This window comes from Podarcis cretensis, assembly GCF_951804945.1.
Source record: "Podarcis cretensis genome assembly, chromosome: 9".
In the NCBI taxonomy this organism is placed as follows: Eukaryota; Metazoa; Chordata; class Lepidosauria; order Squamata; family Lacertidae; genus Podarcis; species Podarcis cretensis.
The window spans coordinates 80,581,957-80,607,887 of NC_137178.1; the positions used below are offsets into that span (position 1 = coordinate 80,581,957).

Consider the following 25,931-nt stretch of genomic DNA (forward strand, 5'->3'; position numbering starts at 1 on the left):
CCTGAGTCCACAATAAAAGACTTCCACTTGGCACCTTTAATTCTTTTATGATCTGCAGTCCGAGCGTGAAAAGCTCGCGGCTCGTTTCTGTCTTTACGGTACGATGTCGACTGCTGGGCTGACAACCGTGACTGACGAACAGAAACAGGCTTAGGAGTACTTTGCTTTCTTTTGGATCTGCAGTCCTTTGCAAAATGTCCCTGCTTATTGCAGAACCAACAACGCTTTGCAGCTTTAAATGCAGTCGCATCACCACAAGTTTGCATATGGCGTTCCTCATTACTTCTAGAAATAGGAGTGCTTATAGCACAAGCCTCCCTTCTATCCAACTCGCCCATTAATCTTGCCGTCACCCCTTCCACAGTTAATTGTGCTGGTGGGATGGCAGATATCTGGCTAGCTATACCATCAAAGTCCTCATTAAGGGAACAAAGAATGATAAAAACATACTGAATATCAGGTATGTCCATGTCCCTTCGAATTAATTCGCCACGTATTGCCTCCAGACATCTCAAGTGTGCTGCCAAATCACCACCAGGCTGCAACTTCGTCTGGTACAGCTGCTTGAAAAATGTCAGTGCAGACGCTGACTCCTTTCTAACATGCACTGCTGCAAGACTGTCCCACATTTCTTTGGCAGTTTTCTTATTCCTTATATAGACTACTTGCTGGTCGCTAACTGCCAAATTAATTATCGCCCTGGCTTTTGCATCTCCTTTCGACCAAGCATTAGTTACAGGGTCAGGAGGGTCATCAGTCACATAGGTCCATACTTCCTTAGAGGTCAAAAGCGCCTCCACCCGAAAAGACCATAAACTATAGTTCTCATCTGTTAGCTGTGGGAAGACCAGCGCCTTCTCAGCTTCAGGAACCCGGTCAACCATTCTGGAAATCTTCCAGACCCACAAAAACTACACTAACAGGAGAAGGAGTTTTCAAACCTTTCTCAGAGTCCAAAAATATGCAGTCATCCACTCAGCAGCTGGGCCCATAACCAAAGATGTTGGCTATTTACAGTATGGTAGCGCTGCAGAGAGCTTGCTGGGGTGACCATGCATTAAAAAGAAAGGGACTCAAAAATAACTTAAACAAGGTTTTAATTACAAAGACAAAAACTCCTTATACACTAAATACATCAACAACAAACCAGACCCAACCACCAACCCAACCCCCAGGGTAATGGGAGAGCTAGGTGCTGCTCCTTATATACTACATGCAAATGCTGACACACCTTAATCAACGCAACTCAGCAGCACCTGCTATGTTTCACAGCTGTAAAGCTGGGTCTAGTTATCTTGCTCTGGCCCTTGCTCTGGCCCCTTAAAGACATACACATTAGGTGGAACAATGATGAACCTTTACATTTAAAGAAACCATTCAACACATCTGTCAGTGATTCCTAATGTGATTCCTGCATTGCAGGGGGTTGAATTAGATGACCCCTGAGGTCCCTTCCAGCACTACAAATGTATGATTCTGTATTACGTATGGGCATATATTTTTCATTGCTGGTTTTCCAGCCACAGGCAAACAGTCCCATTCCCTCCAGAAGGTAATTGCTCTGACAATATGCAAACCCTTCCTTTCTCTGCTCCATGTTATCATTTGCAAGACAAATATATTATTTAAACATAGAACAGAAAGGATCATCAAATTCTTATGCTATTAATAAAGCTAATTCCACTGCTTAAAATATAAAGAAATCTGAACAATGAAGAAAAAGGTCTCAGATTCAGCATGTGTGCTTTTTAAGGTTTCCAAAGTTTAGTCAATAAATAAGATGTGCTAGATGAAATCAAAACCACCCCCTGTCCCCCGCCAACACAGCATTCTGGTTAAGACACCATGGCTAATCAGGTAACAAGCAGGGCATGAATCACCAATGTGTGATGCCCAGGGATAGAATGCCTTTTAGCATGGAGGTTCTGTTAAGTTGCTGTGGATTTATAGCCATATTACTTCTCCTGCATGAAATAGACAAACTTGACTTTAAAACCCCTGAATTTAGCAGCCGCCACGATGTTAATATTACTTATCAGATTCCACCATTTTCGACACTGGTACAAAGCAGGGATGACCAGTTTCCCACCAGGCCACCCTCCCACCACTGCAATATCCTCTTTCTGAAGCCTCTACCCTTCACAGTCTCCTGGAGTGTCTCTACCTGGTTAGAAGATGCCCTTGAAATCTATTCACGACTCTTTCTTGTCTTACAGCCAGAGTGCTGCATCTCTTAGAGTGTTGGAATAGGTCCTGTGAGACCTGGGTTCCAATCCCCACTGAGTCACGAAGCTCACTGGGTGGCCTCGGGCCAGTCATTGCCTCTCCACCTAACCTACCTCACAGGATCAATGAGGAAGGGGAAAACCATAGACACCACTTTGAGCTCCTTGGAGAAGGCCCTAAACAGATAAATAATGATGGAGGCTAGAGAGCGGTGTGTGAGCTAGCCCACTGTACAAAGGTTGTTCCACCCCCTTTTGCCTCTGGCCCCAGACACCACTAGAATGCGGCCCTCAGATAATGCTCATGAGAGAAAGTAACCTCTTTGGCCTAAAAAGGTCATAGTGGTGGAGTTAGCTGCATGGCGCCTGGAGCGGCAGCCATGCCATGCACCCAGGGAGGGCAGTGCAAGCTGCGTGGGGGGCGGTGCGATCCACCGTGCAGAGCAGTGGTGGCTTGGCAATCCGTCGCGTGCGATGGCAGGGCAATCCACCACATTTAACGGCGGTGGTGGGGCAATCCACTGCGCATGGGGGCGGTGGGGCAAGCCCCCCATGTTGTGCCTTTTGTCACCCCCCCAAAGGATGACACCCAGAGGGAGCTGCCCCCACCCCCCTTCCTATGCCCCTGAACTTGGGGCCACCCAGGAAAGCTGAATCCTGGAAGATTCAGGGCACTGCACATCATTAAACCATGGAACTCCCCTCCCACTGGAGGGGGTGATGGCCACCAACTTGGGTGGCTTTCATAGTGGCTTAGAGAATTTCATAAAGGATACAGGTATCAATGGCTACTAGACATAAAAGTCCTGTATGCTCTCCAGTACTGAAGGCAGTATGTCTTTGTAGATCAGTTGCTGGTAATCACAAGTGGGGAGAGCATTGTTGCACTCAAGTCCTGTTTGCACTCAAGTCAGGCTCCCCAGGAGCATCTGAATAGCTACTATGAGAGCAGGAATGCTCTAAAAGAGGATAAGACCAATTAATGGAGGAGGAGCTGTGCTCTGACTCCACAGTTGGGGCAGCAAGGCTTCTGAGTACCAGTTGTTGGAAATCGCAGGAGAGGAGAGGGGTCTTGCTCTCAAATACTGCTTGCTGGATTCCCAGAGGCATCTGGTTGGCCACTATGCAAACGCGATGTGAACTAGAAGGGCCATGGGCCTGATCCAGCAGGGCACCCTTTAAAGTCTGCATGTTCTCTTATCAGCATTGCAAGTTACTGGAATCAGAAGGGATTTTTCATCACACATGAAAACAGACGGGAAATGAGACAAGTAGTTGTAGACCATCCCAAGGCCTTTCTCCTTTCCATTAAATTGCTATAGAGACCCAACCCAAATCGCTCACACAAGAGCTTGCACAAGATCTGCTACTCTGCAAACAAGAAGTAAATGAAACAGCAAGACTGTAGACTGTAGAAAACAAGCCAAAAAACTATAGCTCTGAAACAACCCTGTTGCTGTAAAGGTCACTGATAATGCCATCCACTCATCTGGCCCAGATATCATCCCTCTTTGGTCTTTCACATTTCTTTATAGGCTCCAAATGTCCTGCTTGTTCTTTATGTAAGCCACACACCTCCGTGAGCTCCTGAGGGCAAGTTTCTGCTCTGTTCTAGCTGGGTTAGATGCCTCACATCACCATCTGCCTTCTGAACTTTCAAGAAGGTGTGTCTGGATGCTGAGAATCCAAAGCCTTGGGGGCTGATCTTGGAGCTGACGAACCCCCCTTTTCATCCTGAATCACATCAGCATCTTAATTGAATTATCCATTTGACATCCTTCAAGATCTGCCAGTGCAGAATGAGAAAGGCACATCCCGTGGATGTAAAATAAACACATTGCAGAAAGTTTTGAATTGCATTTCATGTAAAGAATGATCCTCTGCATGTGCTGAGGGAATGAACGGTGTAGGCCATAAGCAAAAAATGGTTTGTGGACTGCTGTTCCTTGTATGTTACTTTGGGACTTTTTTTTTAGTGAGACAAGTATTTCATATTCACAACAATCTCAACCAGCAAGTGGCAAACCACATTTTTAGAGCAGGACAACTGCACAACGTGTGACTCACACAGAAATAATAATAATAATAATAATAATAATAATAATAATAATAATAATATACTCTGCCCATCTGGCTGGGTTTCCCCAGCCACTCTGGGCAGCTTCCAACTGAATATTAAAAACAGTACAGCATCAAACATTAAAAACTTCCCTAAACAGGGCTGCCTTCAGTTGTCTTTTAAAAGTAGGATAGTTGCTTATTGCCTTGACATCTGATGGGAGGGTGTTCCACAGGACAGGCGCCACTACCAAGAAGGCCCTCTGCCTGGTTCCCTGTAACCTCACTTTTCGCACTGAGGGAACCACCAGAAGACCCTTGGTGCTGGACCTCAGTGTCCAGGCTGAATGATGGGGGTGGAGACACTCCTTCAGGTATACAGGGCCGAGGCCGTTTAGGGCTTTAAAGGTCAGCACCAACACTTTGAATTGTGCTTGGAAGCGTACTGGGAGCCAATGAAGGTCTTTCAGAGAGCCAAATTCAGCTCATTACTGTAGCTCAACAAGTGTACAAGAACCCTTTCATTGGTTTGTTAAGATTCTGATGGACCACCATATGTTGCTGGTGAGACACATTTGACTAGATTGGTGAGCAGTTTTGCAAACCTGGGTGCTGGTCACCACATAGAAAAAGATTGCTTTGATCTTACTAAGGCCTCATTCACACTATACATTTAAAGTGCCATGATACAACTACAAACAACCATGGCTTCCCCAAAAAATTTTTGGATTGTTTGAGAGTCTCTTCACAGAGAATTTTTGGTGTTGTAGCTCTGTGAGGGGACTAGGAACCCCCTAACAACTCTCAGCAGCCCTAACAAGCTCCAGCTCCCAGGATTCTTGCAAGGGAAGTGGAAGCCATGAGTGTTTAAAGTGGCGTAAGCATGCCCTAAATGCATGGTGTGAATGCGTCCTGAGATGTGTGATGAAGTTATTCAGGAGGGCAACACCAACACAAAATTGTAACTGGGAGAAGAAAACAGTCTATAGCACTTACTGATGACAGAAATCTGCCCAGGACCTTCTGTGTAGAGAAGAAATCTGTGAAAGAATAAAAGAGGGGAATGGATAAGGAAACAGCCCATTCACAGGATCAAACATTTCACACCAACATTTTAGGAAAGGGGAGTGTCTCTCTATAGTTCTCCAAGTCTCGGACCAGGGATATATGTGATAAACACAGAGGACCAGGCAGTAGTAAGCAGAGCTGGCCCACCTACATGGCAGGGGGAAGCACCTGTCACAGGCAGTGGAGGCGCAAGAGGCAGCACTCCTTCCAGCCACCACTTCCTCCACCACCACAACGCCCCTTTCACTAGTGAGAGGGAAGTGTTCTGGCATGCAGCATTGCCACCCACCTTCCCTTGGGATTGAAAGATGAGCAGCAGGGCCAAGATTGGCAAGAAGGACTTTGTGGTCAAACTCCTTGTTTGATGCAGGAAATTCAGAGCTGGAACATGCACAGCTCAGCCTTGACTGGAAAGCCTTCAGTGATAAGAGGCTAGCAGTCCTCTGGGCCACGTAGTCCGTTGCCGAACTATGCTTACCATAAACCCAAACCTCCCCTATGTAAATTAAGCCTGTTAGAGTGAGTCCTAACCTCTGGGACATCAACAGGGAACATGCTGCTGCCCTCTTCTGTGTGACAGCCCTTCATGTATTAGTCATGTGCCCTCTAAGTTATCTCCTCACTAGTTCCTTCAACCATTCCCCAACAGACATCTTTTTCAATATCACAGATCCTCAGTGTTGCCCTCCTTTGAACCCGTTGTTAAGCTTTCAATGAATCCTCACCAAGAACACATTTGCAAAGCCCACTGCTTTACTAAGAGGCAAGTGTGGCAAGGAATTATTAGAGGTTCAGGACCTTATGGCAGAATCCCAATGCATTATGGATTCCAGCTCCCATCAGCACTAGTGAGACTGGCCAACGGTCAGGGACAATAGGAGCTGCAGTCCAAAATCATGTGGCAGGTCACAGGTTTCCCCATCCCTGGATTACACAGTGACTAGACAGTTACAGAAGGACTGGCAAGTAATGCATATAATGTTGTGTATGCCTATGAATTATATTCTTGCTGACACTCAGGTCACTGCTGTAATGGCCCAAGTGTCCACTCCCATTTTAGTAATGTAGGCACAATGTATGTAACTTGAGCCATACGCAAAAGACCCCTCAAAAAATATTCACATGATGGGTTCAGAAATTGGAGTGGGGCATTTCTCTGCATTCCTCCAGGGGGAGGAGAAATTATCCCACAGTTTCTGAGGGGGTGGGATTCACCATTAGCAACGGTACCAGGATTGTTTGGGTTGGGGGTGTCCCACAGCAGCAGCAGCAGCAGCAACCGGAGGGCATTTCCTGTTCTCTGCAATGCCCCAGACCTGAGATCATTTTGGGATTCAGGGCATTGTGTGGACATGGGGTGTAGGCAATGGCTGTTGCCCCACACAAACATGATGGACAATATTCAGAGAAAATTCTGCAAATTGGCCTTCTTGTGGGGTGGGATGAGGAAAAAAACCCTCATACATTTTTCCAAAAAAATGAGAACTTTAGATTCATGCACAAATCTGCATATATTGGTGTGCGTGTTTTTTAAAGCAATGTTCTCAGTTCTCTGTATGAATAAGACAACCTATTAGTCATCCACAATATGGTGCAATTGCCAAATGTTTCTGTTTTCCTGTACTAGCTGGGGTGGGGGTGGGGAAGCAAGCAAAAAAGGAAAAGAAAGTGTAGAAATATTTCTTTTAAAGTTCTAGAGAAGAAAAAATGTACTATAGTTAGAAAAGGCACTGTTGACAGCTTAAACTTTTACTCCTTTTTCATAGCTAAGGGTGTGTGTGATAATGACTAAGGTTCCCATCATAAGCCCATTTGCTAGAGAGTTTAATGGCGTGCTCAGGATTGCATTGTAAAAGGGTGACATGTTGGAGCAGGAATGAAGATGCAATGGGCCTCCAGACCTTTTTGGACTTCAACTCCCATGTGCCCCAAGCCAGAAATGCCAGTGATCAGGGATGATAGGGGTTGAAGTCCAACAACAGTGCAAGGGTCACTTCTTTCCCATCCCTGTGATAGGAGCCTATAGAACTAAAAATGGTAAAGTGGGGGGTCAACATGATGCCCCTCCAGATGTTATTGATCTTCAGCTTCCATCAATCTTGGCCATGGGTCATGTTGTCCCACAATGTCCATAGTGTCCCATGTGGACTCCCTTGTTGTAGAGAATGCGGGCAGGGATGATGGTCACACTCTCTCACAATACTATCCCTTGAGATTGCCCACTTAAATGGTTGGCTGTAGATTTAGATTAGAGGCAAAAAGCATTCCTTCAGACAATGCACAATTAATTAAAGAATTTGTTGCCCCATTTACAGTTTGGTGGTCAGGCATAACCGTGAAGTAGTAATGATCTTTTGATGATCTATTCATCATGGTGGCTTTATGCAACCTCCCTCTCCCATGTGTTGTGGAATATCAGTAACATGCAGTGGTGCCCCCCCCCCTTGGATAGCTTTAAAGGGAGAGAGCCCAACTGTATTCCAGCTGCTTGGAATCCCAAGTGGGGAAAGTGCCATTACACTGATGTCCTGCCTCTGGGCTTCCATAGGTTGGTCCCTGTAGGAACAGGATGAATAAGTCTTGCACTCATTTCCTAGTTCTTCCCCAAAAGCATTTTCTGTGGAGTATTGTTGGTCCTGCCTGTGGGCTTCCCATAATATTCTGGCCACTTTGGGAGCAGGAGAACATGGGACTAGATAGGCCTCTCTTCTGATCCAGCAAGGCTATTAGGTTCCTAATCCTTTGTTGTCTTCAGGCCAAACTAAATTTTAACCAAATAGGTACATAATATTATGAGGCTTTAAACAACAACAACAAAAAACAAACACCTTTATCCCTCTCAATTAAAGAGGCTGTGAAATAGACTTTCTCTATACAAATTTGAGTCAGGAGAGTATTCTTGAGATCTTACACACACACACACAGAGAGAGAGAGAGAGAGAGACAGACAGACAGACAGACAGACAGACAGACCTTTCCACTTTACTTAGCACCCATAACCTTAAAGTGGGATGCTATTTGTCACGGAAAGGAATGCCACTAGCCCTTTGAACTACTTGTGCCATTTCATGGTAGTCTTTGGTCAAGAAGTACCTCCAATGTGGGATGAATGTCACTTAATGGGGAACATTCACATTGTCTCAGTGTTGCTCATGTCACCATTTTTCTCCTCCTGCTCTCTCTCACAGCTCTTGGCTTCATTTGTTAGTGGCTATTGCTTCATTTGCCCACTGTCACAGAGCAAGTTGGTGAGTAAAACTCACAATTCAAAGCAGGGCCGTCTTAAGCATATCTGGTGTTGTGGTGCAAAGATCCCTACGGCCCCCCGTTTCCCAGAGTTGTCAACCTTTTTTAAGGGGGGGACGACCCCCCAAAGTTGTTGACCTTTTTTTGGGAGCTGACACCACACTTACACATTATATCTAACAAGCCCCCTTAGAACAAATGAAAATGAAAAGGCAAAAGAAAATCTAATGAAGTCCTCAGTTCCAAAGCAAGACTCATTCAAGACTCAGCAGTTCTTCTAATTCATCCTCATGATTCAAATCACCACATATCAAAAAGTTAAAGCAATCACCAGTTTGTTGTTCTTTAAATAAATTAATAAAGGTATAGAGAATGAAGTTCCCGGCCAATTGGTGTTTAAGTACGAAGCTGACATTTTCAAATATTGTGGGGGGTGGGGGTGGGGGTAAAGCAGTGACATCCTGAACCTAAAAAGGACCCAAAACTTGGGTCACAAAGGATGCAGCCCTAACTGCACTTACCTGAGAGTAAGCCCTGCTGAATCTAATAGGGCCTTACTTCTAAGTAGACAGTAGGACTGCAGCAAGAAACACAGGTGGGAATTAGGGCTGTTTTAAGTCTCAGCCAGAGGAAAATATAATATTGGAGATTAGGGAGAAAGGAATATGAATAGATTGGGGGGAGGGGGCTGACGAGAGACCAAAAACCACAGGTAGCAAGATAAGGCACACTTTCTGGGGAGCAAGTCTCACACACAGTTGCTTGGGGTGAGGACTGCAGAGGGACCATAGTTGTGTGTGTGTGTGTGTGTGTGTTTCAGAAAAACGTAGAATTGGAAGGGACCCTGCAGGTCATCTAGCCCAACCCCCTGCAATGCTTTTTAGCTTGCATTGATCTCAGAAACCTTGAGTGCCTTTTTTTAAAGTTGGATAGGCAATTAACAGGCTTGTTTCACAAATAAGGGAGAAGGAGGGTTGCTGGCTTGGTTTGGTTTGCCTTTGTTCTAGTTTCTAGCATGTGCTTAATACCGTAGTTTCAGGCTGTGAGCCACCCTGATATCTATGGGGGGAGGGCAGCAGTAGTAGTAATGGTGATGATATTTTTCGCAGGGCTTGGAGTTAGTGGGTGATGGCCAGCTGCTGGAATGAATGGGGTTAGTGCTAAATGGTCTGGCTTGCTTTACAACCCCTAGGGACCCTGTTGGGGGGGGGCAGAGATGGAGCCCACCCCCCAAGAAGAAGAAGAAGAAGAAGAGCGATGGGAGGAGGCTTCCCTTCCCCGGGATAGAGTTGCCCGTAACATTAAACACAGGGCTGCTGCTACTCATGGCTGGGGCTCAATGTAGCTGAACAGGACGGGCAAGGGGACCCTGCAAGTAGGGCTGAAAACCCAGCTAGGAGGCTCCATAGCCAGAGGAAGAAAGGGGGCGAGTGGGGGGGGGCTCTCTTCTTTTTCTTCTTCTTCTTCTTCTTCTTCTTCTTCTTCTTCTTCTTCTTCTTCTTCTTCTTCCTCCTCACACTCCGCTTCCCCCTCACAAATCACCTGCCCCCCTCTTCCCACAAGGCAGGCGAGAGAGAGAGAGAGAGAGAGAGAGAGAGAGAGAGAGAGGGGGGGGGGGAGAGAGGAGAGAGTTGCACGCCAGCCAGCCATATAGTTGGCAGGGTGCAGCTTCCATCCTAAGCCCCTGCAGGGATCGCTCTCCTCCCACAGAGGCTTGGGAAGGAAGCTGCATGCCCACCAGCCATATGGTTGGCAAGGCGCAGCTGGCAGGCATGCAGGGAAAGGGGAGGCCACTGGCAAAGCCGCGCAGCTCCCCCACTTGCTGGGGTGCCCCTGAGAGGCCGGCGCCCTGGCGCAATGAACCGCTAAGCCCTATGGGAAAGACACCTCTGGTTCAAAGCTGGAGCTAACTCTTTATTAGCAAAACATGATCTTCACAGATTTGGCTGTGAGCACTGAAACTCATGCTCTGTAGGTCCTACTCCATGAAAACAGTTACCAAGACTAAAAGTCCCCAACTCCCCACAGCCATCTTGGCCTCCTCTTCTCCAGGGCTTCTTGCAAGTGATCAGAGACTGCTCCTGCATGTGGCCTGTCTTTGCTCCTCCTGTTTCATACCTTTTCTGGTTCTGGGAGTCAGGGAGGGAGGGGGGTCCTCCCAGAAACTCTTCACTAGCCTGATTGATCTCTGCCGCTTGGCCTCCCTCCTCCCACTCACCTGCTTCAGCTTCTGCCCCAGATTCTTGACTTCTCTCTGCCATAGACTCTCCCAACTCACTGAACTCTGTTACCCCTTCAGCTTCCAACACCTCCTCTTCCTAGTCTTCTCCCTCTTTCCCCTGAGACCACTCATTGTTGTCCCACCACCACTCCCCAGGCTCTGTGCCTTCTTTCAGATAATCCTAATCTCAGGGATGTGAGTTCAAACCCTTAGATGCTTATAATTATGAGAGCCCCTGTAGCCAGCTGGATTATACAACAGCTTCGGCAAATGAGGGCCACCAGCAGAACAAAATAAATTACCAAACAGAAACTGAGATAATGGTTGGGGAACCAGACTGAGCATTTGAGGGGGCGGTTCTTTGATTGCACTAAATGTGCTACTTGAATATGGAGAACCATTGTTATTCTGTGTAAAATTGCTTTAAATCAGGCATAGGCAAACTCGGCCCTCCAGATGTTTTGGGACTACAACTCCTAACAGGACCAGTGGTCAGAGATGATGGGAATAGTAGTCTCAAAATATGTGGCGGGCCGAGTTTGCCTATGCCTGCTTTAAATATTGTGCCACCTCCTGCTTTCAGCCAATGACACCACTCTGAATGGAGAACTATCTATTTGCAGTGCCAGCAGGGATCCAGCAGCCATAGAATCATAGAATCATAGAATCATAGAGTTGGAAGAGACCACAAGGGCCATTGAGTCCAACCCCCTGCCAAGCAGGAAACACCATCAGAGCACTCCTGACATATGGTTGTCAAGCCTCTGCTTAAAGACCTCCAAAGAAGGAGACTCCACCACACTCCTTGGCAGCAAATTCCACTGTCGAACAGCTCTTACTGTCAGTAAGTTCTTCCTAATGTTTAGGTGGAATCTTCTTTCTTGTAGTTTGGAACCATTGCTCCGTGTCCGCTTCTCTGGAGCAGCAGAAAACAACCTTTCTCCCTCCTCTATGTGACATCCTTTTATATATTTGAACATGGCTATCATATCACCCCTTAACCTCCTCTTCTCCAGGCTAAACATGCCCAGCTCCCTTCGCCGTTCCTCATAAGGCATCGTTTCCAGGCCTTTGACCATTTTGGTTGCCCTCTTCTGGACACGTTCCAGTTTGTCAGTGTCCTTCTTGAACTGTGGTGCCCAGAACTGGACACAGTACTCCAGGTGAGGTTTGACCAGAGCAGAATACAGTGGCACTATTACTTCCCTTGATCTAGATGCTATACTCCTATTGATGCAGCTCAGAATTGCATTGGCTTTTTTAGCTGCCGCGTCACACTGTTGGCTCATGTCAAGTTTGTGGTCAACCAAGACTCCCAGATCCTTTTCACATGTACTGCTCTCAAGCCAGGTGTCACCCATCTTGTATTTGTGCCTCTCATTTTTTTTGCCCAAGTGCAATACTTTACATTTCTCCCTATTAAAATTCATCTTGTTTGTTTTGGCCCAGTTCTCTAATCTGTCAAGGTCATTTTGAAGTGTGATCCTGTCCTCTGGGGTGTTAGCCACCCCTCCCAGTTTGGTGTCATCTGCAAATTTGATCAGGATGCCCTTGAGTCCATCATCCAAGTCGTTGATAAAGATGTTGAATAAGACCGGGCCCAAGACAGAACCCTGTGGCACCCCACTAGTCACTCTTCTCCAGGATGAAGAGGAACCATTGATGAGCACCCTTTGGGTTCGGTCAGTCAGCCAGTTACAAATCCACTGAGTGGTAGCATAGTCAAGACCGCATTTTACCAGCTTCTTTACAAGAATATCATGGGGCACCTTGTCAAATGCCTTGCTGAAATCAAGGTAGGCTACATCCACTGCATTCCCTTCATCTACCAGGCTTGTAATTCTGTCAAAAAATGAGATCAGGTTAGTCTGACATGACTTATTTTTCAGAAATCCATGCTGACTATTGGTGATCACAGTATTCCTTTCTAGGTCTCACAGACTGTTTGCTTAATGATCTGCTCCAGAATCTTCCCTGGTATTGATGTCAGACTGACTGGGCGGTAATTATTTGGGTCCTCTCTTTTCCCCTTTTTGAAAATAGGGACAACATTTGCCCTCCTCCAGTCTGCCGGGACTTCCCCTGTTCTCCAGGAATTCTCAAAGATGACTGCCAGTGGTTCTGAGATCACATCTGCCAGTTCTTTTAATACTCTTGGATGCAGTTCATCTGGCCCTGGAGACTTGAATACATCTAAACTAGCCAAGTATTCTTGTACTATCTCCTTAGTTATTCTGGGCTGTGTTTCCTCTGCTGAATCATTTGCTCCAAATTCTTCAGGTCGGGCATTGTTTTCTTTATCGGAGAAGTCTGAGGCAAAGAAGGCATTGAGGAGTTCAGCCCTTTCTGTGTCCCCTGTTTGCATTTCACCATCTTCTCCTCTGAGTGACCCCACTGTTTCTTTGTTCTTCCTTTTGCTACGAACATACCCACAAAAGCCTTTTTTGTTGCTTTTAACCTCTCTAGCAAGCCTGAGTTCATTCTGTGCTTTAGCTTTTCTGACTTTGTGTCTACACGTGCTGGCTATTTGTTTGAATTCCTCTTTGGTGGTTTCCTCTCTTTTCCATTTTTTGTACACATCTGTCAGGGACTCAGCGGGAGCGCAGGGAGGAGAGGAGATGGAGAGCGAGGGGGAGCAATCCGAGGGCAGCGTAGGAGAATATGACAGCAGCCCGATAGACTCCATGAGCCTCTCCAGCCAATCGGAAGATTCACAGAAGGGGGCGCCGATGGGCAGGGCAAGGGGCGACCCAAGGGGGACACCCCAGAAGCAAGGGGCCAGCGGGGACTCCCAGAGCAGCAGTTGGAAATCAGGACCAGCTTCCCCACCAGAGCGTAGTGGGGGGGAGGAGTCCCAGGTGTCAGAGCCCACATATGCACCACCAGCGAGAGAAGATGAGTCAGGGTTGACCACGCCTCCATCGGAGAGCGAGTTAACGGTCAAGAGGAAAGTTGTAGGCTGGGCGCGCGCGCCAAGTTCAAAGGTACAGGCGAGCGGCACAGAAGGTAGCCCGGATAGGGAACCAGGTCCTAAAGCCCGCCGGAAGGAGGGGCAAGAATCGTCAGGGTCAGCGTCAGAGGAGTCCAGGAAGGATGAGACCCTAGCGGGCAGGAGGGCCCAGAGGAGAAAGGAACTTAGGAAGAGGTGGAGCAAGGCGAGAGTCTTAAACTGGTGTGGAAGGGGAGGAGACTCAGACGGGACTTCGCCGGTCTAAGGTCTAGACGTAGAGCTGCACGCTGCGGCTTTAAAATGGAAACTGAACCTCAATAAAGACTTTTGTACATAACTACAGCCTAGCGTTGGTCCTCTGTGAGCTGGGACCTGGAGGCAGCTCTGACAACATCCTTTTTTAATATTAACTCAGTTAAAAGTTCTTTAGATAGCCACCCTGGCTTCTTTAGGCACCTTCCATGTTTCCGTCTCATTGGTATTGCCTGAAGTGGTGCTTTTACTATCTCCCTCTTAACAAACTCCCAGCCATCATGAACTCCCTTTCCCTTTAGTATTACTGTCCATGGGATCTCACCCAGCACTTCTCTAAGTTTTATGAAGTCGGCTTTCTTAAAGTCAAGAAATTGAGTCCTAGTATGCTTGGCTGCTCCTTTCCGCTGTATAGTAAACTTCAGAAGAGCATGATCACTTGTGCCTAATGATCCTTCCACTTCTACCCCACTAACCAGGTCATCAACATTGGTTAGGACCAGATCTAAAATGGCTGTTCCTCTTGTTGCTTCTCCCACTTTCTGGACCCTTCCTTCCCTTTCCAGTCCTCCCACATGAAGCCCAGTTGGCAGAGTGCCAGGGAAAGGGAGTGCACAGAGATGAGAGGGTGCCAAGAGATGCTTCCCCTGCCAGGTGGCAGTGTAATCATGTTAGTGCAAGGAAATAAACCTCTTGTTCTGCTCTCCTTCCCCACCAGCCCTCCTCTTGTCTTCTAACACTGGGGCCCTATTAAATTCATTAAAATTGATCTCCAACCAAAATGTAGGAGGTAAACTCAATATAATCAACTCACTCTCCCCGCTTGCTGGGAGAGAGAACACTTCTTTTTTCCCCATGCAAAAAAAGGGAAATAAAGCTATGCAGACCCACCCATGATGCCTCTGTCTTCCAACCCTAGAAGCATTCCATTCATATCCTTCCCTGGCAGGCAGATACATCCCCACCTCTCCTTGCCTCTAATTTCCCTTATTGATTTTCTAACTATTAGGGTGAAGAGAAGAAAGCTCAGAAGAAAAAGAGAACAGAACAGTTCATTGTCTCCTTCTCCCCAACTTTCCACAGCGGAGAGAGAAGTTAGAAGGGGGTGGGGATCTGATCTTGCAAGGACACCAGCAAGATTGAAGCTAAGAGCCCAGCCTTCTTCTGTCTTACCTATCCTGCTCTTTTGGGACGCGGGTGGCGCTGTGGGTTAAACCACAGAGCCTAAGGCTTGCCGATCAGAAGGTTGGCATTTTGAATCCCCACAATGGGGTGAGCTCCTGTTGCTTGGTCCCTGCTCCTGCCAACCTAGCAGTTCGAAAGTGCAAGTAGATAAACAGGTACCCCTCCGGCGGGAAGGTAAACAGCGTTTCTGTGCACTGCTCTGGTTTGCCAGAAGCGGCTTTGTCATGCTGGCCACATGACCCGGAAGCTGTACGCCGGCTCCCTCAGCCAGTAAAGCGAAATGAGCACCGCAACCCAAGAGTCGTCTGCGACTGGACCTAATGGTCAGGGGTCCCTTTACCTTTTTATCCTGCTCTTTTAAGCCTCAAGGGTTTCAGGGGAAGCAGATAAAGTTTTGTCCACTCCAGTCAGAACCATGGACAGCTCTTCAGGAGGTTCAGCTAGTTTAGCTAGAAAAAAGGCTGTCTAAGCCAAGGATCAAGATCAGCCGGTAGGACCTTCCATGCTGGTGATTCCAATCACCCTTGTGAGAGTTGTTTGCAATCCTGTCCACACCAGGGCCATGGCTGATTCTACAGCTGCATGCTCCTATGAGGCTATGGAACAGGAGAAGTGGCAGGTGAGCTATCCCCAGAGACTGATCGTCTGCTTGCCAATCCACTGCTGCATGGGAATTCTACATATTGGAAGGTGCTGTTATCTTACATTCTATTTTCCATAAATATTAAAATTATTTATTTAGGTGAATGACTTAATTCCCTTTGGAATTTCCACAAACACTAGCCCCCTTGGTATCAGGTTTGATGCACCAGGAAGTATCTCTCTGATGCATGAAAGAAAGACCAGCCATTTCTGCCAGAAGACCTTGGGATAAGGTGTGTGTGTGTGTGTGTGTGCGCGCGCGCACGCAAGAGGGGAGAGGGGGAGAGGGAGAGAAGGAAGGAATGAAGGACAATGCCCCCAGGTGAATGTTCAGTCCCACTGTATGAGCCACTCCATGTGCATCCATAATCCACATTCTGCCCCTGATCTACCTGCTTATGACTCCAGTTTCAATTACTGGGTTCTGACCCAGCTCCACCCATGACTTTCTGTCTCATCTCTGTTCCGAAAAAACCAGTTTCTGCCTTGGCTTTGCTTGCCTTGACTGCTCCCCACACACTCTTCCTGCTTGGTGTTCTATGGACATCGAGGGTTGTCCATAGTACAGCAGGGATGGGGAACCGTGACCCTTCAAGTGTTGCTAGACTCCAGCTCCCATCGGTCCCAGTCAGCATGGCCAAGGACCAGACAGTAGGAGCTGTTGTTCAGCAATGCCTGGAGGGCCACAGATTACAAATTCCCCATCACTGCGTTACAGGTAGGACCTAGCAGAGGTGTGTTTACTGCCCCCTTCTAAAAGCCACCCATCCCTAAAGTATCTCATGTCCCCCTCCCTCTGCATAAGTAACTGTAATAACAGAATGCTAAAATTACGTAAGTGTTTGGTCTGATCCAGCAGGACTCTTCTTACATTGTTCAGAACAGGAAAAAGATATTTTTTTGCAAAAGGCTTGTACTGGAAGCCACAAAAAAGCTGTCCATTTTCACCTCCTCCTCTCAATATGTTTCTGACTCATATATCACTCTATGCTAATCTATGTAAAGGAGCTACAGTGTATCTGGAAAACTATAAATAATAGTGGGGAGAAAAAGCCTCATAAATACAAGGGATGGTGGAATTTACAGCACCTTCCTGGGCGGCATCTCCAGGTGTTTCCTATTAAACCATTGAGCTTGTTTGCATAAGTATTCCTTAGACAATAAAGGATTCTTCACCATTCCAGGATTGACTCCATAAAAAGAGGCTACAATGGGCCTGCTATATTCAATCAATCAGTTGTAAAGTTGATTGACTGTTCTGTTCCATCATGAACTCCCCGGGGTTATTAGTGGTTGCTGCGCATGCCAGCAACAGCTTTTGCCAGCTGGGTCTGGGTTTGTTTGCTTGCTTCTCACACCATGGCTGGGGAAATAACTCTGAGCAGAACTTCACTGAAACTCCAGGTTGTAGATCAATCTTCCCCAACCAAGTGCCCTCCAGATGTTGTTGGATTACAAGTCTCATCATCCCCAACCACTGGCCAAACTGGCTGGGGCTGATGGGGCTTGCAGCCCAAAGTGCTACTATTCTCGTGTTCTGTTTGTTGGCTTCCCAAAAGCATCTGGGAGAACAAGATGCTGGACTAGATATAGGAATTTGGTCTGACCCACCAAGGCTCTTCTTATGTTCTGTAATGCCTGTAATGGGATTTGGTATCACATGGGTTCTTTCCCCCTACACATACCTTGCTACTGATTTTTAATGTGGGCAAAGGCTATTGATGACTGTTTTAGGCAGCAAACCTATACACACTTACCTGAACTCAGTGGGACTTACTTCTGAGTAGACATGGGAAAGATTGTGCTGTTAGCTTGTCGTTTTGCTGCTGGTATATTTCTACCCTTTCTAGTAGGTTTTCATTTTATTAAATCGTGCATTGCTATTTTAATGATGTTGCAAGCTGCCTTAAAATGTGAGAGGTGGGATATAAATATTTTAAAATTAAACAACCCAATAACAACCACACAGAAAGAACTCATACACATGAATTTTGAGCATGACTTTTTCAGCATGTGTAGAACAGCTACAGGTGCAGTAAAAGACACACATGCACAGTTATCATGCATGATGACCTACACTTGGTTTGCACACAGATTTCTTGCTGCATTACAGCTCTCTGTAGATATTTGTGTAATCTTTGGGAAAAAGCTGTAGCTCAGTGGCAGAGAACATGTTTTGTATGCAAAAAGTGTTAAGTTCAGTCCCTGACATCTCCAAGTCGGGCTGAGAAAGACTCCTGTGTGAAAGCCTGGAGGCAATGCTGAGCCAGGAAAATAAGTGGCCTGATTCCGTAAGACATGGCAACGAAAGGTGTTCTTTTTGGCAACCATCACAGATCTACAGTAAACTGGTTTAGAGGGCTGCCCAAAGGGGAACTCTGGAAGCCATAATTTGTGGAGGGAGTCTGGTTTGGGGAGGGAGTCTAACAGTGCAAGCTCTAGGTTCTTTGTGGGAAGAACTTGAGCATGACATCATCGGTGGGCCTCCTTCTCTGAGTGTTCCCACTTCTTCCATATTACTATCAGTGCCACTGGCAAGTTATTTGACCTCACTCTGAGCCAATGAAGCTGAATGTTGGAAGGATCAGGACAGACAAAAGACAGTACTTCTTCACACAACACATGGTTAAACCATGCCATTTTTTGCTCAAGAGGCAGTGGTGCCCACCAGCCTTGGTGGCTTTAAAAGAGGATTAGACAAATTCATGGAGAAGAAGGTTCTCAGTGGTTACCGGCCACAATGGAATGTTCTCCTTACAGTGTTGCAGGCTTGCTGGGAATTAAAAAAAATGCATTCATGCTCTGCTTTCAGGCTTCCCAAAGGCATCTGGCTGGCCTCTGGGAGGACAAGGATGCCGACCTAGATGAGCTTTTCGCTTGTTCCAACTGGAATCTTCTTATGGGTTCAATTCACACAAAAGCCCAGATGTAGATCACAAAACAAGTGTGGGATGCCTCTCCATCTGTTTACTTTTGTCACAGCTCCCATGTTTGCAGAAGGCAGTGACAGCGAGGATCATGTGGTCTCTGAAGATCACAAATGCCCCACTGCAGGAGGGTACAGTTCAGCAGATGCCCAACAATGCCAGTCCCTGTCATTAAGAACCTAGCAGTGCCCTGCTGGATCAGACGAAGCATCCATTTCACAACCCATTTGCAATATCCTGGTCTCAACAATAGTCAGCCAGATTCTTCTAGAAAGCCCACAAACAGTGCAGGAAGGAACATACAGTGGTACCTTGGTTCTCAAACACCTTGGTATTCAAACACCTTGGTTCCCAAATGCCGAAAACCCGGAAGTAAGTGTTCCGGATTTCGAATGTTTTTGGGAAGCCAAATGTCCAATGCAGCTGTCGGCTATTGTTTCTGGGGTGCCTGCAACAATCAGAAGCTGCACCTTGGTTTTCAAACATTTCTGAAGTCAAACGCTTTTGCTTTTGCTATTTATTTTGTGTTTTTGTGGCTTTTTCGGTTAATTTGTTTTTGTTACTGTGTGGAACCCAGTTCAGCTACTGATGATTGATTGTGTGACTGCAGAAATGGATAAAAGCCCCCCATCCAAACAATGACTATCATCAGTGCAGGTAACAAACAAACAAAAAATAATTTTTTTTCTTATCATCTACAATACTGTCTTAGTCAAAACAAAATAAAAAAATTCCTTCCAGTAGCACCTTAAAGACCAACTAAGTTAGGTCTTGGTGCTACTGGAAGGAATTTTTTTATTTTGTTTTGACTATGGCAGACCAACACGGCTACCTATCTGTAACTAATACTGTCTTATTTATTTTATAGTACAGTACATTGATTAATGCTTTCATTTTATGGATCAATGGTCTCATTAGATCAGGCATAGGCAAACTTGGCCTCCAGATGTTTTGGGACTACAACTCCCATCATCCCTGACCACTGGTCCTGTTAGCTGGGCATGATGGGAGTTGTAGTCCCAAAACTTCTGGAGGGCCGGGTTTGCCTATGTCTGCATTAGATACTAAAAGTCATGTTAAATTGCCATTTTAGGGGTTGTTTTAAAAAGTCTGGGATGGATTAATCCGTTTTGCATTACTTCCTATAGGAAATCGCGCCTTGGTTTTGGAATGTTTTGGTTTTGGAACAGACTTCCAGAAGGGATTAAGTTTGAGAACCAAGAGACCACTGTATCTGCATTTGGCTCCCAAAACAAATTATGCAAAATTAAGCAGGTTAACATGGACATGCTGTTATCCAAGATGACTGAATTAGATTTTTTTTTCTTTAGGGTAGAGTTAACACAATTAAAATGAACACTTTACCTCATTTGATTTATTTAATTAGAGGCCTGCAAGTAACTGCCCCAATTATCTGTTTCAACAAAATAACTCCAATGCTCAGCAATTTTCTGTGGGGTGATAAATTAACATGTCACTCATGTTCCAGAACTATGCTGGTCAGCAGAGGGACAAAAAAGCGGCAGGCAGCTTTCCATTTCCCTAACCTTGCCACTTATCATGTGGCCTTTTTATGTTTACAAGCTCTTAGGTGGAAGCCAAATCGCCTCTTTTAAGCAAGTGAGATGGATTTATTTCAAAATTACCCATCTACAGCTGTTGCATCAGAGCTATGTATAAACACACATACACAAAAGAAATGGCTCTTTGAATCCAATTCATTCTGCAAAAGCTACGGGGCAGAAAATGGCCAACAGAGTTATCTCAGAACCTCTGATGCAATAGAGGTTTGTGCAAATGGCTTAACCCCATCTTGGCAGCATCCATGCCAGGGGTTCCTGAGAGCTTAAACCTTTCAATTGATCATCCCACAGATTTAGTAAACAAAGCTGCAATAAAGATGGAATGAGATGTTTGAGTATCTTGGTCATTTCTTTCTGCTGCTCCAGAGAAGTGGACACGGAGCAATGGTTCCAAACTACAAGAAAAAAGATTCCACCTAAACATTAGGAAGAACTTCCTGACAGTAAGAGCTGTTTGACAGTGGAATTTGCTGCCAAGGAGTGTGGTGGAGTCTCCTTCTTTGGAGGTCTTTAAGCAGAGGCTTGACAACCATATGTCAGGAGTGCTCTGATTGTGTTTCCTGCTTGGCAGGGGGTTGGACTCGATGGCCCTTGTGGTCTCTTCCAACTCTATGATTCTATGATTCTATGATTCTATGATTCTTGACAAAGCAATGTCCACCATTTGAATGCCTGTTTACATCTTTACAGGTCCTTACAGCACATCCTACCTGTTTAGTGAGCTGCAGTTGCAGGGGGATTACAATGAACTGATACCTGCCTCTTTCATTCTTCTCCTTTTTAGTGTGAAATTGCACACAGGTTTTCCATTGAGTGCAATTACTGTGGGTGCAACTCCTGCAATCTGGCTAATGCAGTTAAGTATGCCAGAGATTAAGGGATTTGGGTCTGCAAAGTCAGTTTTATCCAGCCAGGCCTCATTTAAGGCAATATGAGCACAGAAATTTCTATTCCTAAACCCTTTGCAACTAAGCAGTTTCTGGCTTGCTAGTCTCATGCAGACCTACAGTTCCAATACCTTGTGTGTTTCAGCTACTTCATGTGATCCAACTGTCCCAGTTGACCAAAGAGGCTCCTTGTTTCTGACTCCTCTCCTCTCCACTGGTGGAACAATCTCTTTAGCGCTAAATTGAAGACAACCCTGAGCTTGTCAGGGTGTGTATGTGTTTGTGTTTGTGTGTGTTTGTTTGCAGGGGTATTCTGCAATATGTCACTGGCATAATAATAGTGCCTAAATGCTGGATTTATACTGGATTGCCCCCACATTCTTAGCCCAAATGTGTGAGCATGTAGAAAAAAACACAGCTTCTCTACTCCTTTGAATGGAGAAGAAGTTAGGCTGCAAAGCAACGTGAGGACCCTTTAACTAGGCAGCCAGCTCCTCCAGGAGGTCTTGCCAGTCTACATCAAGTCTTTTTGGCTCTAGCTCCCTGCAGAGACAACATCTTCTGTAGCTTCCTGCAGGGCCACATTTGAGCCAACCAGACTCATTCTTTTGCTTGCTCTGTGCTTGGAGTGGGCTCAGACTGGCCACTTCCCTTTATGAGCATCAATCTCTCATGGAACTTGATAGCCTTGGGCGGTTGTGAAGCGGCTGTGAAGTGCCTGAATCTATATTCCTATACCAGGGACTATTGTGCCTGAGCACGGAACACAATGAATCCAGCATATTAGAATATGTTTACTGCTACTGCTGTTGCTCTTGCAGGTGGAAGATACCTGGCAGGGAGGACAGGAGATCAATGTATCATCTGCATAACAAGAGGAGCATTCAAGGGCTGAGATTATTAACCAATAGAATCATAAAACAAGGGAATAACACAGTGAAGGAAAGGGCACACTATAGAAAGGCTGCCTGTCAGTGCTTTTAATGCAACACTCAGCCCTCTCTCTACACAGCAGACTTGGCATTGGCTCTGCAAAACACCGGTGGAACAAGTGAGCTACAAGCCTAACCCCCACCCTCCTGTGTCCTTCCTTCCTTTTTTAAAAAAGAAAGAAATCTGTGGCACAGAGACAGTAGTGATATGTTGCAGTCTTTCTTGGTGTCAGGGTCGCTGAGTGGATGGCTGATATGACAACATGCTGGAAGCAGGGACAGGTTTAAGCTGTGCCAACCTCCTGCCAAGATAGCTTTCTGGGCAACAAGAGGAAGAGAGTCTTCATCTCCCAGTTGGACAGTTAATGGTAGTCGGTGAGGGGGGGTCCCTTTTGCTAAAGCAGAGGAATGAACCTCCTGGAGGACAGAAAAATCTCATCTTTCTCAAGAGTCAGAGGGGTGAAAATTGGGCCATCAGTGCCCTCCCTCCTCCCCAAATTTCTGTTTCTGCAGCACCATAATAAATTATTGTATTTATTCATCTTTTTGTTTTTACACTGAGATGTCTCAAAACAGCTTACAGGACAAATATAGAAATATCCAGAAAGATTAAAACCATGTATTTAAAAAAGCAAACAAGACCTAAAGTGCTTGTCAAAAAATATATGCAAACAGAACAACCCACCCCACTTCGGATGAGCATAAAAAGCGGGCATGGCCTTAACTAATTACCTTCCAAATTAACGACCAAAGGCCTGAGCATTTTTTTAAAAAAATAAAAGGTTTTACCTGATGCCTAAAAGCAGACATGCCCTCCTATGGACACTAGATCTGAAACAAATCCTCCTCCCTTAAAAAACCAGAACAACAACAACCCCAAATCTTAAAATCCCTCTTCTCTGCAAATGTTTATACAGCTACACAAGCTTGGCAGTCAGGCATTAGCTAGTCTAGAGGTCAATAGTGAACAGCTTTCAAGTAGCAACAGTTCACATTTGACAGGACCTGAAGACAAACATTTTGGACTCACAAAGGCATGCTTCAGCATGTATGGTCTACTGTCAGGATTTTTATAAAATTAAGTGAAGTTTAAAGAAGTAACACCACTGATAACTCTGAGAGGGACAGGATGTGGGGTGGGAGGCCGGTGACAATGCACTGCGATTGCAGCTTCTGTGAAAAGGGGAAGGGAGAAAAATTGGCTGAACTAGGCAAGTATGGGATGCTTCTGCTTATTATACCTCCCATGCAAAGAACATACTGGAATCCCATTGGCAGCAATGAACCCTGCGGATGGGAAGCCCAGTCCTGGACCAGTGGTTTCTGAGATTAGACAGACAACTAAGACAGCAATGCAGGCTCAGCCCAACACGTGACATCCTAGAGAAGAGGCTGAGGCTGCACTCTCTTTGCCTAACAAGGCTTGCAAACTAATCAAAGGGGCAGGCTAGCCAAGTTTTTGTTGTAATTCTCACTACAAACCTGTATTGTCTCATACTTTTTGGGGCCTGGTAGGGTGGGAAGCTGGCATTCCAACAGAAGGCAAGGCCAGAACCAATGGCAGATGGAGCTAACTGGTGTGCAGTGGGGAGCACACATGTGAACCACCTGTTAAGGTAAGATGGGTTCACTGTCTTCTCAGTCCACCCCTAAGTAGTCTTCTACAGCTCAGTATTACTGTACTGTTAGGAGCACATTTACAAATTACATCTTAATTATAGCTCCTTGTTTGTTTGTTTTGCACTCTCTCTAACCCTCTCTGGCTGCATTGGTCCCCTGAAATTTCCCTGCTTGTTTGTTTATTACATTTGTATACCACCCTTCATCTACAGCTCTCAGGGCAGCACACAACATAAAAATATAATATTAAAGCACAAAATAGATGATAAAAACCAGAACAAAAACCCCACAAATCAATAACCCCAACTTTCCCCCTCCCACAAGCACATTTAGAAGTGGAATAAGATGTTAATCAGACAAAGATCTAGCTGAAGAATAACGGCTTCGTCTAGCACCTAAAGGTGTATAATGAAGGTGCCAGGCGAACCTCCCTGGGGAGAGCATTTCACATATGGGAAGCCACTGCAGAAAGGGCCCATCCTTCTGTTGCCACCCTATGGTCTTCAGTAGAGGAGGCATACAATGAAGGGCCTCAGAGGATCATCTCAGGGTCCAGGTAGGTTCAAATGGAAAGAGGTTGTGATTGAGTTATTGTGGCCCTGAGCTATATAGGACTAATTTCCACATTATATTTGATATTTCATTGTCACACCCATAGATCTCCCTTCACAAATGGTGGTGAGCAGAGCTTGGACAGAGACAGAACCATGAGACAGAGAGGCAGAAGATAAAGGTTGAAGCCTCCATCTGTCTCTGGAAGTAGCAGTGGCAGTTGGGTAATTGGCTCCAGCGGCAGAAGTAAGGGAAGAGGCTTGCTGCTTGAGAGAGATGAGCACACCTACATGGCCAGGCAAAGGAGAAAAAGGAAAAGAAAGCAGGGAGATTATGGGCTGGCATTGAACAGTGAACAAAATACCTGTCTTGATTTCTCCTTTTGAAGGCAAGATTTTGCATGTAATACCTAAGGTCTTTATCATCTCGTCAGAAATACCATTTTGTTATTATGATGATGGTGATTCTCCCTCCCTTCCTTTCCTTGTGTGTGTTGAAGATCCCCAAGACAGTCAAAATTATATTGAGACGCAGCAAAGGAAGCAGAAAATAAAGCATTTATAAAAAGGTTAGGAAAGTTATTTTCCTCTTAAAGGCTGCCTAAGAAGCGTTGACAAGTCCTTATTTTGCCTCTTAACAGGATAATCTGTAGGCACTGAGCTGATAAAGGAGGAAGGAGTGGCAAGGAGAAAAAAGTGAGCAGAGAGGATGGAAAGAAGAAATTGGATCGCATTTCAAGGGAAGTCATATGTGAGTTAAGAAAGAAGCTGATTGGTGCAGACAATGAAATGAGGGTAGGGAAAGAAAGCAAATGCTGCTTTGAGCATGTGTGGAAGAAGAACCAACAAGTGGTGCAGCTTCTCTGGTCAGAACCACTTCAGGCTGTGGGCAGCAAGAAGATGCATTTTGAGCATTCCCTGCATTTTTTTTTAGGCCTAATTTTCCAAGGTTCTAATCTGGAGTCCTGGTTTATCAGGGTTCCAATATCTGGGGGAGTTACTATGCATGTTCAGTCAAGATTTTTTTTTTAAAGAACCTTCAGCAGGCTTCCACACTATTGACATAAAGTTTTGATGAGGAGCCCATTGGTGTTTGGGATGGGCCTTGCATGCTCACTCCTGCTCTGTCTAATTCGGAAACCCATAGTGGGAGGTACTGGGATTACCTAGGGGTGTGTTAAGAGTTAAGGGGATGGCAGGGTGGTGCTGGAGGTGCCCCCCTCAAGTGTTTTGAGTGCTCATTTATGATTGACCAGGCTATAGCCTAGAGCAAAACACCATCCGCACTTTATATTTAAAGTTTTACTGCTCTTATTGCTTTCAAAACTGGTATGGAGCACTGGGGATAAGTTCATGCAACTAAGGGAGTGGTGGGCTGAACAAGTTCAGAAACTGCTTGGCATGTGCCTTTTCATGTGCAGGCAGGTGCCTGAACACAGCCACTGACGTGAGGAGAGGCCTCACAAGTAGGGAGGCTTCTTGCTAACCGAGTTGAAAGGTGATCAGAACTGTAATGTCCAAAAGGGAGTCTAGTCACTGCCTCTTCAGACTTTCTGGGGGACCTAGAACTTAACTGCAATTCAC

At 45.8% G+C, this 25,931-nt stretch overlaps 1 protein-coding gene across 2 annotated transcripts in view; it reads right to left on the reverse strand.

Moving 5' to 3' along the window:
* Window positions 1-25,931, reverse strand: part of LINGO1 (leucine rich repeat and Ig domain containing 1) — a 728,722-nt gene that overhangs the window by 453,078 nt on the left and 249,713 nt on the right. For both annotated transcript variants that reach the window (XM_079991599.1, XM_079991600.1), the window contains exon 2: window positions 5,280-5,323. The gene's annotated coding sequence lies outside the window, so the exon portion shown is untranslated. The remainder of the gene's footprint in view (window positions 1-5,279; window positions 5,324-25,931) is intronic.